Below are 7419 nucleotides of genomic sequence, written 5' to 3'. Positions count from 1 at the left end.
GGGGTGCCGGGGCCGGCCACCCCAGGAGGTCCCCCCAGGGCATTGTAGATACTTGCACAAGCCCCTGCCACCCCTCCCTGCGCCCCCACCCCCACCCTCCTCCAGAGAGAGCAGGAAAGGACCCACACTTGCATGGTGAAAGTGTACCAGAGCCCAGTCACGTGGCTGCTTGGCAAGTGGAGAGATGATTTCAGGTGGCCGGCTACAGTCACGGCGACTTGCTGCCCAGGCAACCCCAGTGCCTAGCATCATTTCTGGCACAGAAAAATTATTCCCTGAATAATCGAAGCAATAAATGAATGAGTGAATGAACAAATGAAAACAAATTCGAGGTCACACACAATTCAGCGAAGTGGGGTAAGGCTCTGTCTCTGGAAGCTTAGTTGCTCGTTAGCAGGCCATAATTTGGCCTCCAGGTTCATTCCCCCAGTAGACCCCAAGAAAAACACTCCAGAGACGTCTGTGTGTTTCCCTGCCTAAGCCATCTCCAGAAGATGGAAGCCAGACCCTGTTCCGGGAATGATAGGCGCTACTTGCAGCTTCTGTTTATTTTCATACAGATGGAAGAAATGAGACACTAACAAATGCTCCCAAAATATAATGGATTTTCTGCTACTGTGGAACCCCCTGGATGGGGAGCCACCCCCTGGGAGCAGCAGCCCCATAAATTCTTGCCATTCCTGCCCCCCTGTGATCCATCCCAATGGCAAGCCTTGCCAAGGAGACCAAGACCCAGACTTTTCCTTTGTAGAAGCAGAAGTCCCCCTCTCCCTTCTTCCCTCCCTGTAAAGGAGCCCCTAAGTGCTCAGACACAAACCACAAAGCCCTTAGCACATGCCATTCTAGGGAGACAACCGCAACAGCTGACAGATAGAGAGGAGACATCCTTCACGTCTCTGCGGAGGGGGCCCAAGATGGAGGAGCTGAGTGGCTGCCTTTCATAATTAGATCTTCATTAAGTGGAATGAGCTGGCTAACGATCTAAGGCTGAGAAGCAACTTTGGTGATTTGAAAAATGAAACAATTGGAATGTGACTTAGGGATCTATTCAAAGGGGTGGTGGTGGCAAGGAACCAGTAACAGCCAGGAGGGACTTGCCCACTTCAAGGAAGACATAGGAAAGATGACAAGAGGTGACATCATCTCCCAGACTGGTTGTACCATATGGAAACAATTTAAGTAGGAAAAGGAGAAGTTTGCAATGAAAGCTTGAGGAGAAGAACCCAGAGTTCTTTCCCCTTCAGGGTCCAGGAGGTCTGGAAGGCAGATAAACACCCTCCATGTCTCCGTTAGTAACTGGGAGGCATAAATAAGGAGGAGCTCCACACACTGACAGGACGCTACGGGAAATGGAGCTTGTGCCTAATTACAGGCCCAGAATCCTAACCCTAGCAATTTGGGACAAGGACCAGGAATAAGGTGGCAGCTAATCAATGCAGAAAAGCCAGAAGATGCACCATCCAAGACAGGGATGAACAAGCAAGGCAAGGATACAACAGAAAGGGTTCAGAAGGTACGGTGGGCCCTCAGCTGTGGTTGAGCTGAAGATTATGGGTGTACTGATGTGGCTCCCTAACAGCCAACTTGAAGAAGACAGGGACCAGGTGGATCCAAGGGGAAAGATCTTGAAGAAATATCTGGCATCTGGATCCCTCTACTCTGGACTTCCTTAGGCATTTGAAGGCACACATTTGGGGTGCCACGTTGTACAAGCAGAAGAAAAGCCATAAAACACAGTACAGAAAATGGGTCCTATCTGGGACCAGCAGTTGGCATAATGGCTATCTCACTGGGCTCCCATGTAGTCGACCATGGTTCAAGTCCCAGACCCAGTGGCTTAAACTCAAGCTGGGCACATGTGCGTGCATACCCAAGATCCCAAGAGGAGAATGAAAGAGAAGGGATTGTGGTGTGGCCATCACCCCTGGGGGGGGGTGATTTCTCACTTTCTGTCTCTCTGTCTCTCTCTGCCTTTCTGGTGAGTACATGCAGCCTATAGAAAAAAAAAAAAACTCTGCAAAAAAAAGAAAAAGAAAAAGAAAAGAAAATGGGTCCTATCTGGAGATACTAACACAAAGAACCATTTTAGCCAAAAAGAAGAAAAAATTGAGAAAACTTACTGTTTTTCTTTTTTTATTTTAAAGAATAATTTTGATTATCATTGTTATTGTTGTTTAATTTCCTACAGGGCATATGCACTCATCAGAGAGAGGCAGAGAGAGAGAGAAAATGAGAAAGGAAGCCACCAGGTTCGGGACTCAAACCATGGTCAGCCATGTGAGAGTCCAGCCCTTAATCACCATGCCACCTGAGAGCCCCAAGTATTTTCATGTTTTAAATTTTCTTCTCTTGCTTACTGTATGTAAATCTACAAGGTAACTTAAATCTTTTTTCCTTCTTTAATTGCTAGAGAGCACATAAACTACAGAGAGAGAAAGCGAGAGAGGGAGACAGTACCCCTAACAGGGTGTGGCCGTGCTGTGACTCCCTTGCCTCCATCCATCTCTTAATCCTGTCAGGATTTGGGACACATATGCATATGCGCCTGATGTGTTTTTCTAGCTGCCAGGGCTGGACTGCAGTTGGTCACGTGCAAACTGGCTCCCAATGAACAGTGTTCGACCACTGTGCTACAGGGCTGGCCCATTAATCTTTTTTAAAAAGTTTATTTATTGTCTCCATGAGAGAGAGTGAAAGAGAGAGAGACTTTCAACAGGGACCTCATACCATGATCCACAACCAGTCTCAGCAGGTCTGGATCACCGGCACAAACACACATCTTCAGTGCTCAGGGAGGTCCTAGGACACAAACTCAGGACCTCTCCCATGTGGGTCTACTGGTGTTACCACTGCACTGCCACCTGGCCCCTTAAATCTCCTATTTTTTTTTTGAAGAGAAATTTTTGCTGTAGGGCATGTGGGCTCATGGCATGTGTGCTCACTGGAAACACAGGGAAACAGAGAGAGTGAGAAATCACCCCTTGGGGGAGAATGGCCACAACACAATCTCTTCTCCTCCATTCTCCTCTCAGGACTTTGGGCATACATGCACATGTGCCTAGCATGAGTTTAAGTCACCAGGCTCGAGACTTGAACCACAGTCAGCTGTGTGGGAGTCCAGTGCCCTAACCACTACGCCACCTGCTGGTACCTTAAATCTCCTTTTAATGGGATGCCTCTAAATAAATCACAGTCTTGTTTTAATGGGTCAAATTGTAAAGGGCTATTCTTACTAGGAAGTCCCCAATTATCGGAATCTTTATCCAGAACGGCAAAGACAGGTGAAACATAATGACAGGTTAGGAGAAACTTGGGATCTGCCTCATGAACTTTCTATCTGTAGGAATGAAGGAAGCTATAAAAATCCCCAGGACTCTGAGAAGGTCAGCTCTCTGCCAGGCAAGCAGCTGGCCTGGGTTGGCATCTGGAAGCCGAAATGGGTGTGCATGTGGGTGCAGATGGCCTATGATTCGAGGCTTGCTGTAGACTGAAAGTGGAGGTGAATGACAGCGGGTTCAGGAGGGAGGGAATTTACAGGGGCAAGCTCCGGGAGTACTAGTGGGGTTGGAAGTTCAGAACAACTGAGAACCAGCAAGAGGAGCGGGAGGTCTTGGGAGCCGGAGCCTGGGAAGAACCCCAGAAGGTAAGAGGAGTCCATGGAGAGGGTGGAGAGCTGCCAGACCAGTGATCACAGACGTAGTACTAAGAACCATGAACCTGGGCAATTCCACACCAAGTCTTTTCTTGGAGCGCAGAAGTCATCTGGGATGAGCTCTCTCCTGGAATCTGAATGATGCAGGTGGAGTGGCTTCTGAGAAACAGGGAGACCGAGGAGACAAGGCACCAAAGGATGAGGAAAGCTCCAAGACTGATAAGCAAGAGGCAAAAAAGCTATCCCAAGCTCTGCAGGCCTGAGAGATGGGGTAAGAGTGGGTGCTCTGGAACCAGAGGTGGATCTTAGCTCTGCCCACACTGGCTTTGGGACCTTGGGCAAGTTCCCTAACCTCTCTGCACCTCACTTCCATCAGCTGGAAAGGAAGACTAAGAATGTGCCCTGCCTGGCTGCGGAGAGGATTAAATTAGTTAATACTAGGAAAGCACCTGGAATAGAGCCAACACGTAGTGAGTGTAGTCAGTGTAGCCACAAGGGCCTTCCTTCCTGCAGGGGCACTAGTGCTACATGACCCCTTGGCACCCCTTCTGAAATGCTCCCATCTACCTTTAGTCTCCCTCTGCAGCCACGAGCAGGATTCTCCCCAGAGGAGTTTCTGCTCTTGCCTTTCCAGCTCTAAACCCCAAGGGTGTATGGCTATCCTGTGCCCAGGCAGGTAGGTGCAGATACAAGTGCCAGGTCAGGGTTGAGTACGAGGTGCAGACCTAAGGCCCAGCACTTGGCCTCTGCCTCAGTTTCTCCTGAGGTCTCTTCCCCCGTAGGCCAGCACACAGCTGCATAGATCACTGGTCACAAGGCCACCAACATGCTGGGTTTCTACTCCTGCCCCAAAGCAGAGGGCCAGCATTTCCTGTGTCCTTCAACCCACCCCATCCCTGTGCTGTTTGGAAGGGGTCAGGTCTTTATAAATAGACAGTGAGGGGTCCGGGTGAGAAGCCACTGCACACCACCAGGCATAATCCCTGTGCAGCTGTCCCAGCCATGGAAGAACCTGGAACCTTCTCCCAGGCCACAACTGCTCTTCCCTGGAGACCAGAGAAATATTGTCGACAAGGCCCTGCTTATAAACACAGCTATGTCCTCTGCCTGATGTATTGAGAGGTGCTCAGTGAATTCACACGAAGTCGCTTCTGCCAGGAATCCTTATCCCGGGCAGCAAGAGGCTGGGAAGACAATGCCATGGGGCGAGGTTTCTATCCTCTCTTCTAGCCTCACCTCAACTCTGGTCCTTGGCGGCAAGGGTTAACAATATACCACATAATGGATACATACAAGGTGTGTGTGATCACTACTTTTGTCCTTTTCAAAAAAATGCCACTGGCCAGCTAAGCTTTGGAAACAGAGCTCCACAACTGAATCCCATGGGCCGCAGCAAGAAAACAGACCGAGAGAACCAAGAACAGTGGGCTCTGGCCAGGCCTCCCACAGCCAGCAATAAGTGTAAAGAAACACAGGCTGAAAATTCCAAGCCTGGGTCGCTAAGGCATTTGTCTCCGTTGAGTTTCAAGAGGCCAAACCACACACACGCACAAGGGCACATGCACACACATGCACACACACACACACATACATACAGGCACACGGAGCTTGGCAGCCCCTGAGATCCAGAGCTGGTAACACAAGCCACGGAACCGACTGCCAAGACAAGCAACAGAACGAGCCAGGCCCAGTTTCATTGGCCACCATACGCTGCATATGGCCCGGGATGCAGCCAAAACAGTGTTCTCACCCTCCTCAAAGGCATAGGAGACCCTCTGTTTTCAAACACACCTCCACAGAGCCTTAATTAAAGGAAAATGGAAAAATAATGTGCCTGCTGCTCTCCCCCTGCCTATGTAGGTATGCACATACACATACCCTTACACACTCACTCTATTTTTCTCTTCCTCCCATTTCGCTTTCAAACATAATTCATTCCCATGGAAAAAAAGCAAACTGCATCCTGCAGCAGAAAAGCAGAAAAGAATGTGGCTTGCCCTCAGCCCTGGCTCCGATTACTCAAGTGGAGCTGGGGCTGAATGACTACAGAGCAGGCCAGCCTCATCTGCTCTGGCCCTTTCCTTTCCAGAGTGGAGCTGAAAACGGAGACACTCTAGAAAGAGAGAGAGAGCCCATAGCAACACCCGCAGCCCCACGACGAACAAGGCCTGGAGAGCCTAGCTCTGCCAAGGATTTGGCAGGTTGGAAAAGATGCCTACGCATCCTGCTAACAGGTGGAGAGACAAGAGACCCAGAAAGACAGGAGGAGTGTGCCCAGGTGGCCACTAAAGCTAGGCAGTGGGTGGGTAGGGAGACCCTTCTTATCCAAGGCCTTCCTGGGGACATTGTCACCACTTATGGACACATCTTCTTAGAGAAAAGCCACACACTCATGCCTTCCTGCAGGCTCTAAACTACATAGCACCCAGCTCTTCAGGAAGATTCTGGGGCTGCCTGCAGCTCTGAATCAAAGCCAAAGGAGAAGGGGAACAGAAGAGTCTTTGAGAAATCATCCTCCCTCTTTTAAACAAGGCAAAACCTCAACCACCCAGAGGCATGAGAATAGATCTTGCTTCTCTCCCCTGGTCTTTGGGCTTATATAAAACCAGAGCTACATTTGCACCTGATCGCTGGGTAAACTCTCCCCTAGAAACCTGCCCAGAAAGATAAGCCTCCATCCAAGCACTGCCAGATTCCCCAGGAAGGTGAAAGCAATGGGAGGTGTCTCACAAACCCTCCAGGAAGGGAGATACCTGAACACAGGTCCTAGCAAGGCCTTAAAGGACAAGCAGGTACCCATACATGCTGCAAAGCCTCAAGGCTTCTGATGCTCCTCACACTAAGATCCTGGGGAGACCCCACCACTTACACACGCCCACACAGACTATAAGCGTTTCTGAGACACGGACCTGAGTACATCTGCCCTGCGCACACATGGCCAGGCCATCGCCCCATGCCCTAGATGCCACTAGGGAGGGCACACTGGACAAGAGTCAGGCAATCTCGCAGCTGGAGCTGACCCAAGGGGCCAGCTGATTTCCTCTCCCATCAGCCTCTTAGCCCCACGCGGCCCATCCATCGCTGTAAAAAAAGCCCTGACTTTCAGGCCCCTCCCACTGACCCAAGCAAAGCCTGGCTCTGCCACCCCAGGGTCTAGGTGGAAAGTCCAATCCCCAAGCCTCCTTTGAGCAGAGGGGCAGAACACAGTCTTCTAAACTGAGTTGGACAGGGGAAAGGCTCCAGCTTGCCTCCTTATGTAACCTGGCCTGGGAGATGCGGGAGCCCAAAGCGGACCCAGGACCTCTAGATCTCTCCCAGGCCAGAACCTGATGCACTGACCCTTAGAGAAGCCCTCTTCACAGGGTGGAAATCTCAAGCCCTCCTCCAGGTCCTCCGGGTGCTCTGCTGCCTCCTTGAGAAGGAGGCGGCTGGCATGACTTGCCAGCAGGTCCCTCATCCCTCCACCACCACCACCTCCCCGCACCTCCCTGGCCTTTGAAGCGTCCATTTCCACCCCCACGGCCCGTCTCCCCGGGCAGTTTTCTCCCCACTCACCCCGCCTTCCCCGCAGCCCGAGGAGAGCACCTCCCTGCAAACAGACTGGGGAGGAGAGCGCGAGAGGGAGAGAAGGGAGCGCCCCGGCTGCCCAGGGAGCAGACGGAGGAGCCTCCTGTCCCGGGACCGGAATCAAAGGGAAGCCACCGGTTCCCGGCGCCTCGCGGGAGGGGCCGGGCTGCAGCGCCCCCCACGGGAAAACGCTGGGGGTC

The 7419-nt window shown here is 51.4% G+C and overlaps 1 protein-coding gene across 1 annotated transcript in view; it reads right to left on the bottom strand.

Moving 5' to 3' along the window:
• The window catches only part of JDP2 (Jun dimerization protein 2), a 60983-nt gene extending 53760 nt beyond the window's left edge, over positions 1-7223 (bottom strand). The window contains exon 1 of the mRNA XM_006157035.3: positions 7208-7223. The gene's annotated coding sequence lies outside the window, so the exon portion shown is untranslated. The remainder of the gene's footprint in view (positions 1-7207) is intronic.
• Between the last annotated feature and the right edge of the window lie 196 nt (positions 7224-7419).

Source organism: Tupaia chinensis, unplaced genomic scaffold (genome assembly GCF_000334495.1).
Source record: "Tupaia chinensis unplaced genomic scaffold, TupChi_1.0 Scaffold000528_1, whole genome shotgun sequence".
Classification (NCBI taxonomy): domain Eukaryota; kingdom Metazoa; phylum Chordata; class Mammalia; order Scandentia; family Tupaiidae; genus Tupaia; species Tupaia belangeri.
Note: the sequence above shows the minus strand (reverse complement) of the source record. Positions and strands in the feature narration are given on the sequence as shown.